The sequence below is a fragment of the Homarus americanus genome, unplaced genomic scaffold (assembly GCF_018991925.1).
Source record: "Homarus americanus isolate GMGI-L3 unplaced genomic scaffold, GMGI_Hamer_2.0 scaffold56366, whole genome shotgun sequence".
Taxonomy (NCBI): Eukaryota; Metazoa; Arthropoda; class Malacostraca; order Decapoda; family Nephropidae; genus Homarus; species Homarus americanus.
Window position 1 is genome coordinate 24,038 of NW_024747154.1, and position 18,463 is coordinate 42,500.

Consider the following 18,463-nt stretch of genomic DNA (forward strand, 5'->3'; position numbering starts at 1 on the left):
CCCTACACTATTAACACCCTACACTAATAATACACCCTACTAACTAGCACCCTGTAATATATAACACCTACTAGTAACTTGCCACCCTACACTAACTAGCACCACCCTACACTAACTAGCACCACCCTACTAACTAGCACCACCCTACACTAACTAGCACCACCTACACTAACTAGCACCACCTGTAATAACACACCTGTAACTAGCACCACCTACATAGCACCACCCTACACCTAGCACCACCCTACACTAGCACCACCTACACTAACACCTGCACCACCCTGTAATACTTGCACCACCCTGCAATGCTAGCAACAAGATCCCGGGAATCACTACAACTCTTAATCTCCCGACATTTGCAAGCAGCCTCTGCAACATTTGACAACAATTTGCAACTTCTGACATCTAGTGCCAACAATTAATTCCTTGCAATATATGCCCACTTTACGTCCGTTGCAACCTGACAACCTCTGCCAACATTATATATTGCAATACCTGGAAATAATTGACAACACTTTCCAACATCTAGTGGCCTACCTTCTGACAACAGCTTGAAACAACCTGGTATCTTACAATAGCTTACGTAACTCTCTGCCAACACCTTCCAACATCAAGTGCCATCAGACAACACCTGTCATCTCACAACATACATCATTTTCCAACACACGACAACCTTCCAACATCCAGTACCGTCTGACAACACCTTCCAACATCCAGAGTCGAACCCTTCAACATCCACCACCTGACAACACCTTCCAACATCCACTACCACCTGACAACACCTTCAACATCCACTACCACGAACACCTCCAACATCCTACCACCATACACCTTCAACATCCTACCACCTGCCAACACTTACTACCACCTGCCAACACCTTCCAACATCACTACCTGCAACACCTTACATCCTACCACCCTGTCCAACATATATCACATATTCAACACCATACATGACACCTTCAGCATCCCTCTACCACCTCAACACCTTCAACACCCTACCACCTGCCAACACCTTCCAACACCCACTACCACCTAACACATTCCAACACCACTACCTTCCAACATCACTACACCTGCCAACACCTTCCAACATCCACTACCACCTGACAACATACTAACACACTACCACCTGCCAACACCTTCCATCCACTACCACCTGACAACACCAACATCCACTCCTGCACCTTCCTACCACCTGCCTTCCATCCACCTGCAACACACTTCCCAACATCCCACTACCACCTGCCAACACCTTCAACATCCACTACCACCTGCCAACACCTTCCAACATCCACCCACCACTACCTTCCAACATCACTACCACCTGCCAACACCTTTCCCTACCAACACCACTACCACCTGCCAACACCTTCCAACACCCACTACCACCTGCCAACACCCCAACATCCACACCACCTGCCAACACCTTATCCACTACCACCTGCCAACACCTTCCAACATCCCTACCTGCCAACACCATAGACAGGAAATGACCTTACAGGGGTGTTATATTAATATCACCCCAGAGCTATAGTCATCAAGGGGGGGGGGGGGTGAGGTGGGTGGGAGAAAGGGGGAGGAGGAGGTGAGGGAGGGATAAGAGGGGGAGAAAAGGGATAAGGGGAGGGATGGGGAGTAGGGAAAGGGGATAAGGGGTTGGTGGCGAAAAGGAGGATTGAGGGTGAGCTGGAAAAAGAGGTAGGGGAGGGGGAAGGGAGGAGTGATAGGAGAGGAGGAAGAGTAAAAGTGGAGGAGATAGATAGATAGATAAATAGATAGATAGATAGATAGATAGATAGATACATACAATACATACATACATACGAAGGACGGACAGACAGACAGACAGACAGACATTACCACCACATAAACACTCAAGTCACAGCCTGCATGGTACTGGGTCACGACTTGGCCACGCTTAAGGGCAGGCTGGACCATAAGTAACCCTCAAGTGCCACTCAAGGGCGGGTGGTTTATCGCACCGCCTATAATAACTCCTAGTGCCGGGGTCTGTTCTGAAGGAGGAGGTGGAGGAAAGAGGTGAAGAAGATAAAGGAACGAAAGAAGATAGTGAGAGATGATGATGATGATGGAAGAGAAGAGACGAAGGAAGGAGGGAAGAAGAGAGGAAGGAAAAACCACAAAAGGAATAAAGACAAAAATATCCCAAAACCAAAAAAACAAAAGTAAAGAGAATGTGAGAGAATGGATAATTAAGAGAATACTGGCAAAGAAAACACGATAATTAAAAGTGACGGGAAAGTCTACAAATGTGGGGGTTTGAAACGTTTTCCGAAATAATTCCCTTTGACTGATAAGAATAAATTAACTCTTGGAAACAGACGTGAAAAATATTTAACTGTGATGCTTAATTCTTCCAGGAGTTTAAAGGACAAAAAACGCTAAAATAATCAGAATAAAATAAAAATTAAAGACAAAAACTATAAGATAAAAAGAAAAAAGTCAATAGAGAAAATAAATACACTAAGATGGCCGCCACACGTATCATAACAAAGGAAACATAAGTGAATTGAAAACATAAGTGAATTGAAATAAAAAACGAAACGAAAACAAAAGCTAATCGAAAACAAAAGTGAATCGAAAACAAAAGCTAATCGAAAACATAAGTGAATCGAAACAAAAACGAATCGAAAACAAAAGTGAATCGAAAACAAAAGCTAATCGAAAACATAAGTGAATTGAAACAAAAACGAATCGAAAACAAAAGTGAATCGAAAACATAAGTGAATCGAAAACAAAAGCTAATCGAAAACATAAGTGAATTGAAACAAAAACGAATCGAAAACAAACGCGAATCGAAAAAGTGAATCGAAAACAAACGCGAATCAAAGTTGGAATAAAAACGAAACAAAATAAAAAATACAAATAAAAAATATTAAAAACTCTGACCCCTAAAACGGATGGAAAATACTTTGGTTGTGAATAAAAACTTAAAAAAGTTAAATAAAAAATACAAGGTGAAAGGTGAACTAGAAAACACAGCAAGAGAAATGAAATCAATGTTGGGCGGGAGATTAGGGAGGTTTATAGTAGGTTAGGTTAGGTTAGGTTAGGTTAGGTTAGGTTAGGTTAGGTTTGGTTAGCAGGTTAGTTAGGATTGGTTAGGTTAGGTTTGGTTAGCTTAGGTTTGGTTGCAGGTTTGGTTAGCTTAGGTTTGGTTAGCTTAGGTTTGGTTAAGTTAGGTTTGGTTAGGTTAGATGGGATTAGATTAGGTTAGATTAGATTGGATTAGGTTACGTTAGGTTAGATTAGGTTACATTACGTTAGGTTAGGTTAGATTAGGTTAAGTTAGATGGGATAAGGTTAGATTATATTAGATATGATTAGGTTAGTTTAGATTAAGTTAGGTTAGATAAGGTTGAGTTAAGTTAAATCAAGATAGGTTAACAATTTATCTACGTCCGGTTAAATTACCACCTTAACTACCGGTTGTTCCTAATACCCCGAGAATACGTCACCAGCATGTGTCGAGATCTTGAAGACAGACAAACAGACAGACACACAGACAGACAGACTTACCTTCTTCATAATGACGTTGGTAAGGCCCTTGAAGCGTGCATATTTCTCCTCTGGTTTCTGTAAATAAGAAACAAGAGAAAACAATTAATATCTGACCCAACAAACAAACAAGTATTACCTGATCTAAACAAACAAACATATCTTAAATATGTGACCTCAATAACAAAGAACAAACAATAATTACCTGACCTAAACAAACAAACAAACAATAATTACCTGACCTAAACAAGCAAGAATAATTACCTGACCTAAACAAGCAAGAATAATTACCTGACCTAAACAAACAAAGAATAATTACCTGACCTAAACAAACAAACAAATAATAATTACCTGACCTAAACAAACAAACAAATACAATAATAAACACCTCATCTCACTAACAAAAAATACCTGAGTTAAACAGTAAGAATAATACACATACATTAAACAAATACAATTAAACAAAAATACATCACCAAATTATATAAAAAAATACAGGTGAAAAAATATACCTGGGATAGACCTTAAAATACTTACAAAAATACACTTACAAAATACTCAATACACTTGGATTTTTTATAAGATACACTTGGGAGATAAATATATACACTTGAAATATACACTTTACAGGCCTATATAATTCTTACCCAAACTAGGCCTAAAAATTTTCCCGCATAGCTAGAAATATTATAAATAGTTAAATTACATAAGAAATAGGCCTTTGTTATGATCAAAAGTAAACAAATTCAATGTATACTTTACAGAGCCTATAAAATTAGGCCTAGGTGCCCCCATAGAGGTAAATTTCAATCAAGTAGAAGTTTGGATAGCTTTTACAAGACTTTCAATTATCCAGAGGGAATGTTTGACTATATCCAAGTGACGTGTACAAGTAGGCCTAAATAACCAGGTACAATTTTATTATATGCAGGTAATATATTGAACTAGGCCTATAGCACACGGTAAAATTCTACTATATGGAAGATATATAAAAACTAGACCTATAGCAGTAGATAAAACTATATTATATGGAAGTAATAAAGTAGCTAAGCCTATAGCACTCGGTAAAATTCTACTATATTGGCGAGAGGGGGGGGCTATATCAGTTGAGAATACGAAAAAGAATACATTGAATGGAATGTATCTATTTCAGTATATCGGGATGAGCCTCTTAACACAAAAGGCCAGCATATATGGAAGTTATATAAAAATCTAGGCCTAAGCAGTAGATAAAACTATATCATATATAATATATTAAACTAGGCCTATAACAAAAAATATTTACTACATGGAGGAAACAGCAAAATAGGCGAAGAGCATACGTTAAATTATCACTAGATGTAAAAAAATAGGAATAATAATTAGACCTAGAAGCACAGGCCTATCACGACTCAAAACAAGACTGCCAAATAGCGTAGATATCCACCACTTTGTGTAAAACCCACTCAGACGAGGGCGAGTGCCAGAGTAAACAAGCCAAGTCAAGCAAAGCCAAGCCAAGCCAAGTCAGGCCAACAATATCAATATTGGGTCGTAATTATTAACCCTTAACTGGTCTCTTCCTTAACACATGTTGGATACGGTGGCACTGTAGAGGTCTTGGTCTGTAAATCTTGTGGCACTGTAGTGTCTTGGACTGAGTTTGATCTAGGGTCTTGGTGCACTATAGATCTTGGTGGCACTGTGAGGTCTGGTGGTACTATCAGGTCTTATCGCGTGTCTTAGTGGCGTGTGCACTGTGTCTTTCTTATCTTCCGAATCTTGGCACTGTAGAGGTCTTGATGGCACTGTGGGTCTTGGTGGCACTGTGAAGTCTTGGTACTGTAGGTCTTAGTGGCGCTGTAGAGGTCTTGGTGGCACTGTAGGGTCTTGGAGGCACTGCAGGGGTCTTGGTGGCACTGCAGAGTCTTGGTGGCACTGGGGTCTTGCACTGTGCCCCACGGGCACTGTGAGTCTGACTGTCTTGTGGCCTGTGAAGTGGCCTGTAGGGGTCTTGGTGGCACTGGAGGTCTTGGTGGCACTGTGGAGTCTTGGTGGCACTGTAGAGTCTTGGTGGCACTGTAGGGTCTTGGTGGCACTGTGGAGGTCTTGGAGGCACTGTAGAAGTCTGGTGGCACTGTGAGGTCTTGGTGGCACTGTGGAGGTCTTGGTGGCACTGTAGGTTGGCACTTAGGGGTCTTGGTGGCACTGTGGGGTCTTGGTGGCTCTTGGGGATGTGGTGGCACTGTAGAGGTCTTGGTGGCACTGTGAGGTCTTGGTGGCACTGTGAGGTCTTGGTGGCACTGTAGGGGTCTTGGAGGCACTGTGAGGTCTTGGTGGCACTGTAGAGGTCTTGGTGGCACTGTAGAGGTCTTGGTGGCACTGTAGTGGTCTTGTGGCACTGTAGACGTCTTGGTGGCACTGTAGAGGTCTTGGTGGCACTGTAGAGGTCTTGGTGGCACTGTAGAAGTCTTGGTGGCACTGTAGAGGTCTTGAACGCCGTACATGTACATACAGACATCCTACAGCTGACCTTATACAATAATTATTCATTTCTACCGAGAGAGAGAGAGAGAGAGAGATTTACACCCGTATAGTTGATGACGTCACCACCTATTAGACTGAATTATGTTTACACTCGTATTTTTGATGACGTCACCCATATATATTTGATGACGTCACTACCAATTTCCTGGCCATCAATAGTGACGTCAGCCCTGGCCTCGTTCACTGCGCCTCCCCTTCTCTCCCCATGTTTGTCTTGCTCTCACAACACACACTCCCTCTCCCTCCCTCTTACTCATTTTCACCTCTCACTTCCTACCCCTCTCTCTCACTCTGCACCTTTCTCTCTCTTTCTATCTTTCTCTCCCCTCATTCTCTTCCTCTCTCTTTCTCCCCTACTCTACCCCTCCTCCCTCTTACCCCAGAGAGAACCAGGTAGCCTACTCACTCACTCACTCAATACAATTATAATATCAAAGGCATCTGAGAGAGAGAGAGAGAGAGAGAGAGAGAGAAAAGAGAGAGAGAGAGAGAGAGTATAACATCATTATACATATACCAAGATTAATATACCATAACAACACACAATATACCACCAAAATATACCACAACCTTCTCCTAATTATACCAATATATACCTGTAGAATATACCTGCATATACCTTACATATATACCTGACTAACATATATATATACCTGTATGTTTATCTGTCGAGTAGTTATATAGGTATACCGTATATGCGATAAGAGTCACACACACACATTATATATATATTTGTGGGTATATTTGTGGATATACCCTTATACTAATGGTAGGGAGGGGGTAAGGGTATGGTAGGAAGGTGTACCGTACCATGAAACCATTATGGAGACTTAATGGTAGAGGTCACTCATAGTAGGAATCATGGTAGGAGGGAGTCAGTTATGGTGGGGGGGTCAGTCATGGTAAGGGGGGTAAAATGATGTGTTGAAGGGGGTCTGTCATGGAGGAGGGGTCAGTCATGGTTGGAGGGGTCAGTCAGGCAGAGAAGGGGCTGGGGTCATAGTAGGAAGCAGTATGGAGGGGGGGCTAGGCATGGTTGGAGGGGTCAGTCATGGTAGGGCGGGTCAGCTGTAGGAGCCGGTCAATCATGGTGGTCGGTCAATCATAGTAGGAGGGTCAATCATGGTAGGAGTCGGTCAACTGCAGTAGGAGCGATCAATCATAGTAGGAGGGGTCAATCATGGTGAGTCGGTCAATCATGGTAGGAGTCGATCAATCATGGCAAGAGGGAGTCAATCATAGGAGGGGGTCAACTCGTAGTAGGAGTCGGTCAATCTGGTAGGAGCCGGTCAATCAAGTAGGAGGGGTCAATTGAGTAGGGAGTCAGTCAATCATAGTAGGAGCTTTGTCCAATCATGGCAAGAGGGGGTCAATCATAGTAGGAGACGGTCAATCATGGTAGGAGTGTCAATCATGGTAGGAGGGGTCAACTCGTAGTAGGAGTCGGTCAATCATGGTAGGAGGGGTCAACTGGGTAGGAGGGGTCAATCATGTAGGAGACGGTCAATCATGGTAGGAGGTCAATCATAGTAGGAGCGGTCAATCATGGTAGGAGTCGGTCAATCACGGTAGGAGGGGCCAATCATAGTAGGAGACGGTCAATCATGGTAGGAGGGGTCAATCATAGTAGGAGTCGGTCAATCATAGTAGGAGCCGGTTCAATCTGTAGGAGGGGTCAACGCAGGAGACGGTCAATCGTAGAGGGGTCAATCATGTAGGAGTCGGTCAATCACGGTAGGAGAGGGTCAATCATGGTAGGAGCCGGTCAATCATGGTAGGAGGGCCAACTGAGTAGAGCCGGTCAATCATAGTAGGAGTCGGTCAATCATGGTAGGAGGTCAATCATAGTAGGAGACGGTCAATCATGGTAGGAGTCGGTCAATCATGGTAGGAGGGTCAATCATGGTAGGAGGGGTCAATCATAGTAGGAGCGGCCAATCATAGTAGGAGTCGGTTCAATCATGGTAGGAGGGGTCAATCATAGTAGGGAGAGAGGTCAATCATAGTAGGAGGGGTCATGGTAGGAGGGGGTCAATCATAGTAGGAGCGGTTCAATCATGTAGGAGGGGGTCAATCATAGTAGGAGACGATCTCAATCATGGTAGGAGGGGTCAATCATAGTAGGAGTCGGTCAACCGTGGTAGGAGGGTCAATCATAGTAGGAGTCGGTCAATCATGGTAGGAGGGGGTCAATCAGTAGGAGCGGTCAACTGTGGTAGGAGGGGTCAATCATAGTAGGAGACGGTCAATCATGTAGGAGGGGCAATCATAGTAGGAGTCGCCTCAGTGGGGCGGGAACATTGTTGGAGGGGGTCAATCATGGTAGGGCGGGTCAGTCATAGTTGAGGGGTCAATACAGGGCGGGTCAGTCATGGTTGGAGGGGGTCAATCATGGTAGGGCGGGTCAGTCATGGTTGGAGGGGGTCGATCATGGTAGGTAGGACTTACCAATCTGGTGGTGCAGCGGAGGGACGGGTACCATATAACATCCATGGGTGCATGATGTGAGCCCAGCACTATACGCCTCTCACACACTACACGCCCCTCACCACACGCCCCCAACACTCAGATACGAGGGCATGGGTCATTGGGGCACGCTTACTCACCACGCCCGTCATGGTATAGGTTAAATCGTCACGAAAGACAATTGTAAAAGCACTTTGGGTGTTGCTGAGCTGAATTAAAGCACCATTTTTTCCCCAACTTGAGGGAAATTTTCACACACTTAAAGCAATTTTTTCCCCAACTTGAGGGAAATTTTCACACACTTAAAGCAATTTTTTCCCCAACTTGAGGGAAATTTTCACACACTTAAAGCAATTTTTTCCCCAACTTGAGGGAAATTTTCACACATAAAAGCAATTTTTCCCCAACAGGAAATTTTCACATAAAAAGCAATTTTTTCCCCAACTTGAGGAAATTTTCACACACTTAAAGCAATTTTCTCCCAACTTGAGGGAAATTTTCACACACTTAAAGCAATTTTTCCCAACGGGAAATTTTCACACACTTAAAGCAATTTTCCCCAACTGAAATTTCCACACACTCAAAACATTTTCCCCCACTAAAATATCAGCAAAAATTTCTCCCTTCAAAATTTTTTTAAAAAATCCCAAATAATTTTCAAAAGTTCAAAGTAATTTCCCAGCGGTACCACAACTTTTTCCTCTCCTCAAAGTAATTTCCTCTGCATCAAAACAATAATCAGACAATCACGTGTCATTTTCCCACAGCCAAAACAATTTCTCCTTACTCGTTCGATGAGGGTTTAAACTAGCGTCAATGACTTTAGATACACACATAAGGAATCTCTCTCAAGAACCACCCAATGAGAGCCTTCCTTTCTCCTCCCCATTCTCTCATTGGTCATTCTGGATGCATCGCGGCCTGTTTACAACACCTCAAAACACAAGAGAGAAATAATCAAAGAGTGCTGGTACAAAGTAGTTAACCCACACGTCACAAAATATCACAGAAAACGAGATTTACTGTTGCCAAACCCATTACTGGAATACAGCGCCACACACACACACACCACTCTAGACAGGAGGCTACAAAATGGACAGTATGCAGACAGATAGACAGAAAGACAGACAGACACACGAATAAAGCCCGTCTACATTCTTGAACACAAACACATGTATACACAGACACGCACACATACACACTCACATCCCCAAACACACACACACACATATCCCCCCGCAAACACACGTACCTCTCGCGCGTGGGGTGGGGTGGGTAGGGAGTGGGGTGAGTAGGGGTGAGGTGGGTAGGGAGGTGGAGATGAGTGGGAGTGAGGTGGGTAGGGGTGGGAGTGGGTAGGGTGGGGTGGGTGGGGGTGGGGTGGGGTGGGGTGGGGTGGGGTGGGGTGGGGTGTGGCGCGGGGTGGGGTAGGGTGTAGGGTGGGTTGATAGATGGATTCACCTTCATTATTCACCCTTCACCTTAAAACACCCTTAATATTATTCACCCTTAAAACACCCTTAATATTATTCACCCTTAATATTATTCACCCTTAAAACACCCTTATTCACCCTTAAAACACCCTTAATATTATTCACACTAAACACCTTAATATTATTCCTTAAAACACCCATAATATTATTCACCCTTAAAACACCCTTAATATTATTCACCCTTAAAACACCCTTAATATTATTCACCCTATTAACACCCTTAATATTATTCACCCTTAAACACCCTTAATATTATTCACCTTAAACACCCTTATTATTCACCCTTAAAACACACCCTTATTATTCACCCTTAAAACACCCTTAATATTATTCACCCTTAAAACACCCTTAATATTATTCACCTTTAAAACACTTTATTATTCACCTTAAAACACCCATAATATTATTCAACCTTAAAACAACCCTTAATATTATTCACTTAAAACACCCATATTATTCACCCTTAAAACACCTTAATATTATTCACCCTTAAACCACCTAATATAATTCACCTTAAAACACTTATTATTCACCCTTAAACACCCTAATATTATTCACCTAAAACACCTTAATATTATTCACCTTAAACACCTTTAATATTATTCACCCTTAAAACACCCTTAATATTATTCACCCTTAAAACACTTAATATTATTCACCCTTAAAATACCTCTTTCCTTGTCCTCTTAGCATCTTTAGTAGGATCAAGGAGCCAATGTTTAACATCCTGTAGACACCTTAGTTCCTGTCACCCTTAGGAGGAGCAATGGGCTGGGGTTCTGATATCACCCTTCCTTCACCCCACACACCCCACTCCACCACCACACACCCCTACTCCACCACCACACACCCATACCTCCACCCACCACACACCCCACTCCACCACCACACACCCCACTCCACCACCACACACCCCTACCCACCACCACACACCCCCACTCCACCACCACACCTTACTCCACCACACACACCTTACCTCCACCAACACACACCTTACTCCACCACCACACACCCTTACCTCCACCACCACACACCCCACCTCCACCACCACACCCCACTTCCACCAACCCACCACCACCACCACCTTACCACCACCACACACCCACCACACACCTCCACCACCACACACCCCTACCCACACCACCACACACCCTACTCCACCACCACACCCACCTCCACCCACACACCCCATCTCCACCACCACACACCCTTTCCACCACCACACACCTCCACCACCACACACACCCTACCTCCCACCACCACACACCCTTACCTCCACCACCACACACCCTACCTCCACCACCACACACTTACCTCCACCACCACACACCCTTACCTCCACCACCACACACCCTTACCTCCACCCCAACACACCCCCATCTCCACCACCCACACACCACCTACCTCCACCACCACACACCCTACCTCCACCACCACACACCTCACTCCACCACCACACACCTCACTCCACCACCACACCCCTACTCCACCACCACACCAACCCTACCTCCACCACCACACACCTCCCCACCACCACATACCCCTACCTCCACCACCACACACCCTCTACCCACCACCACATACCCCACCTCCACCACCACACACCTTACTCCACCCACACCTTACCCACCACACACCCTACCCACCACCAAAACCCTTACCTCCACCACCATACACCCCATCACCCCACCACACACCCCCACCTCCACCACCACACACCCCACCTCCACACCACACCCTACCTCCCTCCACCAACACCCCACCTCCACCCACACACCCTTACCTCCTCCACCACACACACCCTTACCTCCACCAAACACCCCACCTCAACCACCACACACCCTACCTCCTTCACCACACACCCTACCTCCACCACACACCCTTACCTCCTCCACCACACACCCTACCTCCACCACCACACACCCCTTACCCCACCACACACCCCACCTCCACCACACACCCCACCCACCACCACACACCCCACCCCACCACCACACACCCCACCCACACCACACACCCCTACTCTCCACCACACACCTACCTCCACCACACACACCCCACCTCCACCCACCACACACCCTTACCTCCCACACCACACCCCACTCCACCACCACACACCCTTACCTCCACCACCACACACCCCACCTCCACCACCACACACCCCACCTCCACACACCCCTACCTCCACCAACACCCCTACCTCCACCACCACACACCCTTACCTCCACCACCACACACCCTTACCTCCACCACCACACCCTACCTCCTTCTTCACCCTCAGGAGTAAGAGAGGAAGCTTCATATCTGAATCCCGCCAGGGGTGTTGACATCTCCTGGCTGCCGCCTTGAAGCCCTGACTACCAACACACACCCCCTTCCGGAGCCGTTTCATCTAGGTACTGTGTGTTAGTCTGTTTACACCCCTTCAGGAGCTGTTTCATCTAGGTACTTGTTAGTCTGTTTCACACCTAGGAGCCGTTTCATCTAGGTACTCTGTTAGTCTGTCTCACCCTGCAGGAGCTGTTTCATCTAGGTACTCTGTTAGTCTGTTTCACACCCCTTCAGGAGCCGTTTATCTAGGTACTCTGTTAGTCTGTTTCCACACCCCTTCAGAGCCGTTTCATCTAGGTACTCTGGTAGTTTCACACCCTTCAGGAGCCGTTTCATCTAGGTACTCTGTTAGTCTGTTTCTCATCCTTCAGGAGCCGTTTCATCTAGGTACTGTGTTATGGTCGTCATCCCCTGCAGGCAAGCATATCCAGAGGCAGACTCAGTACAGGAAGGTGTTGTGTTTCAGTCAGTTTTCCACTACCCAACGACATCCCCAAAAACGATCTGGTAATATAGTAACTTTTTTTCCACGACAGAATTCTCTCTCTCCCCCACCTTCAATCTCCCCCTCCCCTTCCTTTTTCTTCTATCTTCTTCCCAATCAACCCCTCACTTCCTATCTCTCCTTCACCTCCTCCTCCTTCTCTCCTCCATTCCCCCAACAGTAATACCAAGAAGAGGTAAAAAAAACCCTCACAAATATAACTCACTTTTCTCCCAACTTATTCCTGTAGCTTCGGGAAAGTCGTGATGTGAGCCAGCCAAGGGTATGTCTTACTAGCCAAGGGTATATCTTACTAGCCAAGGGTATGTCTCACTAGCCAAGGGTATATCTTACTAGCAAGGGTATGCTCACTGAATGGTATGTCTTACTAGCCAAGGGTATGTCTTACAGCCAAGGTATTTTACTAGCCAAGGGTATGTCTCACTAGCCAAGGGTATATCTACTAGCCAAGGGTATGTCTCACTAGCCAAGGGTATGTCTTACTAGCCAAGGGTATGTCTTACTAGCCAAGGTATATTTACTAGCCAAGGGTATGTCTCACCAGCAAGAGTATGTCTTACTAGCCAAGGGTATGTCTCACTAGCCAAGGGTATGTCTTACTAGCCAAGGTGGTATCTCTCACTAGCCAGGTATGTCTTACTAGCCAAGGGTATGTCTTACTAGCCAATGTCTCACTAGCTAAGGGTATATCATAGCTCAAGGGTATGTCTCACTAGCCAAGGGTATATCTTACTAGCCAAGGGTATGTCTCACTAGCCAAGGGTATGTCTTACTAGACAAGGGTATGTCTTACTAGCCAAGGTGTCTTACCAGCCAAGTATGTCTTACTAGCCAAGGGTATGTCTTACTAGCCAAGGTATGTCTCACTAGCCAAGGGTATGTCTCACTAGCCAAGGGTATATCTACTAGCCAAGGGTATGTCTCACTAGCCAAGGGTATGTCTCACCAGCTGGAGGTATGTCTTACTAGCCAAGGGTATGTCTTACTAGCCAAGGGTATGTCTACTAGCCAAGGGTATGTCTTACTAGCCAATGTCTTATTAGCCAATGGTATGTCTTACTAGCCAATGGTGTCTTACTAGCCAAGGGTATGTCTTACTAGCCAAGGGTATGTCTTACTAGCCATGTTCTACTAGCCAAGGGTATGTCTCAGCCAAGGGTATGTCTCACTCAGCCAAGGGTATATCTACTAGCCAGGTATGTCTCACTAGCTGGGTATGTCTCACTAGCCAAGGGTATGTCTTACTAGCCAAGCGTCTTACTAGCCAAGGGTGTCTTACTTAGCAAGGGTATTCTTACTAGCCAATGTCTTACTAGCCAATGGTATGTCTTACTAGCCAATGGTAAGTCTTACTAGCCAAGGGTATGTCTTACCAGCTCAGTATGTCTTACTAGCCAAGGGTATGTCTTACTAGCCAATGGTATGTCTTACTAGCCAAGAGTATGTCTTACTAGCCAAGGGTATGTCTTACTAGCCAAGGGTATGTCTTACTAGCCAAGGTATGTCTCACTAGCCAAGGGTATGTCTTACTAGCCAAGGTATGTCTTTGTACAAGGGTATGTCTTACTAGCCAAGGGTATGTCTTACTAGCCAAGGGTATGTCTTACTAGCCAAGGGTATATCTTACTAGCCAAGGGTATGTCTCACTAGCCAAGGGTATGTCTCACTAGCCAAGGGTATCTCTTACTAGCCAAGGGTATGTCTCACTAGCTAAGGGTATGTCTTACTAGCCAAGGGTATGTCTCACCAGCCAAGGTATGTCTTACTAGCCAAGGTATGTCTTATCAGCCAAGGTATGTCTTACTAGCCAAGGGTATGTCTTACTACCAATGGTATGTCTTACTAGCCAAGGTATGTCTTACCAATGGTATGTCTTACTAGCCAATGGTAAGTCTTACTAGCTAAGGGTATGTCTCATAGCTAAGGGTATGTCTTTACAGGCCAAGGGTATGTTTTCCTAGCTAAGGGTATGTCTTACTAGCCATGTTTAAGCCATCTGCACTACTTGATGCGAACCAGCAACTGACAAAGGCCCAGAAGCTCACCACCACGGCAGCCTTAACACCTGGAGCAGTAGAGGTGGGAGGAGGAGGAAAGAAGAAAATAATAAGAAGAAGTCCAGGAGGAGGAGGAGGAGGGAGGAGGAGGAGGAGGAGAGGAGAAGAAAGAAGAAAATAATAATAAGAAGTCCAGGAGGAGGAGGAGGAGGAAGAAAGAAGAAAATAATAAGAAGAAGTCCAGGAGGAAAGGGAGGAGGAGGAGGAGGAGGAGGAGGAGGAAGAAAGAAGAAAAATAATAAGTCCAGAGGGAGGAGGAGGAGGAGGAAGAAAGAAGAAAATACTAATAATAAGAAGTCCAGGAGGAGGAGGAGGAGAAGAAGAAGAAGTCGAGAAGAAGAAGAAAGTGGAGGAGGAGGAGAAATCTCTGTAAACCACTCAGCTTCTCGAACCTTTAGGGGAAGCCATGAGGAAAGTAACACTGGACAAAGGCCTTCTGCATCGCCTCCTCAGTCCTTTCCCACACCACCAGCACCCACCCCACCAGGTAATTTCACACACAGCAAAATCGTTTTCAAGACACTAAAACTTTTTCCCTAGATGATAAACTTTTTCCCAAGATGATAAACTTTTTCCCTAGATGATAAACTTTTTCCCAAGATGATAAACTTTTTCCCCTAGATGATAAACTTTTCCCCTAGACAGTAAACGTTCTCTTTAAACAGTAAAACGTTCTCCCCAACTACAAAACATTCTCCCAGCACCCAAAAAACGTTCTCTCCACACAGCCAAAACGTTCTCCGTAGCATTTAGTTTGGCAGAAGGATGAGGGGGGAGGAGGGGGGTCACTTCCGGTTGAGAGAATGACGGTGTTTTCAGGAGACAAAAACCAAACAAATTAATGGAGATGGTGTGTGTGTGTGTGTGTGTGTGTGTGTGTGTGTGTGTGATGGAGAGAGAGAGAGAGAGAGGTAGGAGAGGCACTTAAACATTCAAACACGAGCATTTGATTTTTCTTCTTTCTCTCTCTCTCTCTCACCACTGTACCACGATCATGGGTTTCAAATATCACCAATGTATCACTTGTTAAGGTGTAATGTTAGCATTTTGTCATGGGGTTTAATAGTCACCAATGGTGCTGTCATGGGTTTAATGTCACCAATGAAGAGGTCATGGCCTAATGTCACCAATGCAGTTGTCATGGGTTTAATGTCACCAATGTAGTGCTGTCATGGGTTTAAATGTCACCAATGTAGTTCTACTATGGGTTTAATGTCACCAATGTACTACTGTCATGGGTTTAATGTCACCAATGTAGTGCTGTCATGGGTTTAATGTCACCAATGTAGTGCTGTCATGGGTTTAATGTCACCAATGTAGTGCTGTCATGGGTTTAATGTCACCAATGTACTGCTGTCATGGGTCTAACGAGAGAAGAGAGAGAGAGAGACCCTTCCTCTCAACACTGCAATTCCAAGACAGCAACACGTATGCAAGTTGCTCACTGTTGCACACTTCAGGCAGCGATCTATATGCCATCGCTTAACACTGGAGATACGAGTTAGTATAATGTCTGACGGATGCGAGTTTTATACGTGACGGAGTTTTTATTTGGTCAGTGTAGTTTAACAGTAGGGTGTACAGAGGGATCATATGTCACCTAACCTAACCATGACAAACCTGACCCAACCTAACCTTACCGAACCCAAACTTGCATAACTCCAATTCCACCCAGTTCCAACCTAGACAATCCTAACCCAACCTAATTTAACCTATCCTAACCAAACTACCAAAAGAATCATTTAGTGGTAAGTACATGTTAAAATAAGTTTAATTTGGTTAAGTTAGGTAGAGTTAGGTCAGGTTGAATTGTTTTGAGCAGGTCAGGTTGAATTGTTTTGAGTTAGGTCAGGTTGAATTGTTTTGAGTTAGGTTAGGTTGAATTGTTTTGAGTTAGGTTAGGTTGAATTGTTGAGTTAGGTCAGGTTGAATTGTTTTGAGTTAGGTCAGGTTGAATTGTTTGAGTTAGGTCAGGTTGAATTGTTTTGAGTTAGGGTTGAATTGTTTTGAGTTAGGTCAGGTTGAATTGTTTTGAGTTAGGTCAGGTTGAATTGTTTTGAGTTAGGTTAGGTTGAATTGTTTTGTTAGTTAGGTTGAATTGTTTTGAGTTAGGTCAGGTTGGAATTGTTTTGAGTTAGGTTAGGTTGAATTGTTTTGAGTTAGGTCAGGTTGAATTGTTTTGAGTTAGGTTAGGTTGAATTGTTTTGAGTTAGGTTAGGTTGAATTGTTTTGAGTTAGGTCAGGTTGAATTGTTTTGAGTTAGGTTAGGTTGAATTGTTTTGAGTTAGGTTAGGTTGAATTGTTTTGAGTTAGGTTGAATTGTTTTGAGTTAGTCAGGTTGAATTGTTTTGAGTTAGGTTAGGTAGGAGTTAGGATTAGGTTAGGTAGAGATAAGCGAAATATTAAGCTTCAAGTTCTTCCCCAAAGCTTATCCAGAAATAACATGACGAAGCTAAACTGAGAATTAAGCTTTTCTCTCCTGAAGTTTGACATCAAATTAACTTTCTTTTTTTCAAGGATATTGTTCATACGGTAACAACTACAATAGACTATCCTGGGAAAACATTACATTAGGAGTAGTTATGTTGTTTTTATTACCACGAACACTGTAAAATTGGTAGAGGTATTACCTATTTATTTCATTATAAATTTTATCTAACAAAAGGACAAACCTGCCAAGATAATACTTAAAGAGGTATCTATTTACCCTCAATACACACACACACACACATATATATATATATATCTTTAATAATAAATAACCTGTTAATTCTTGAAAATCACCAAAATCAACATTCAAACATTTTTCCATTAACATTCACACCAAAAAGTTATCCCGGTATGTTTCTATTTACATAACAAATGAATACAGATTCTTTTAACGCCTTAACAATACTAAAATCCGGATTCACACAGGCGTTTTTCACTCCCGTTCGTATTGGTCAACACAACACAACAGAGGCGCAGCAAAAACACTATTTACTCACGGATTATCGGATTCTTTTACACGAACGCTACAAATGCAAAGTCAAATAGTATTTTTGTTTCTTTTTAAAGGAATTTCGTTGTATAAAATGCGGAAACATACAGTAACGGCCTAGTTAAGTGATATTTACTCACAGTCAGACCCTGGGGAGGAGGAGGAAGAGAAGGAGGAGGAGTAGGAGGAGGAGTAGGAGGAGGAAGAGAAGAAGGAAGAGAAGGAAGAGGAGGACGCTAAACTGTAAATTCAAATACGTGTTTTTATATCAATCCGGATTCATTGCAATATATATATATATATATATATATATATATATATATATATATATATATATATATATATATATATATATATATATATATATGTATAACTACTGTAGTATATGTTAAGAAAAACACGAAGTTCCCAAGCGCTGTGTAATTCACATCTTCAGGGTGAGTACAGCGCTTGGGAACTTCGTGTTTTCTTCTTTCCTTTAATATATATATATATATATATATATATATATATATATATATATATATATATATATATATATATATATATATATATATATATATATATATATATATATATTATT

The 18,463-nt window shown here is 43.6% G+C and overlaps 1 long non-coding RNA gene across 1 annotated transcript in view; it reads right to left on the bottom strand.

The window, feature by feature from the left end:
* Window positions 1–3,534: 3,534 nt before the first annotated feature.
* LOC121879486 overlaps window positions 3,535–18,463 on the bottom strand; it is a 94,384-nt gene continuing 79,455 nt past the window's right edge. Inside the window, exon 3 of the long non-coding RNA XR_006091351.1 lies at window positions 3,535–3,600. This is a non-coding gene — a long non-coding RNA (uncharacterized LOC121879486). The remainder of the gene's footprint in view (window positions 3,601–18,463) is intronic.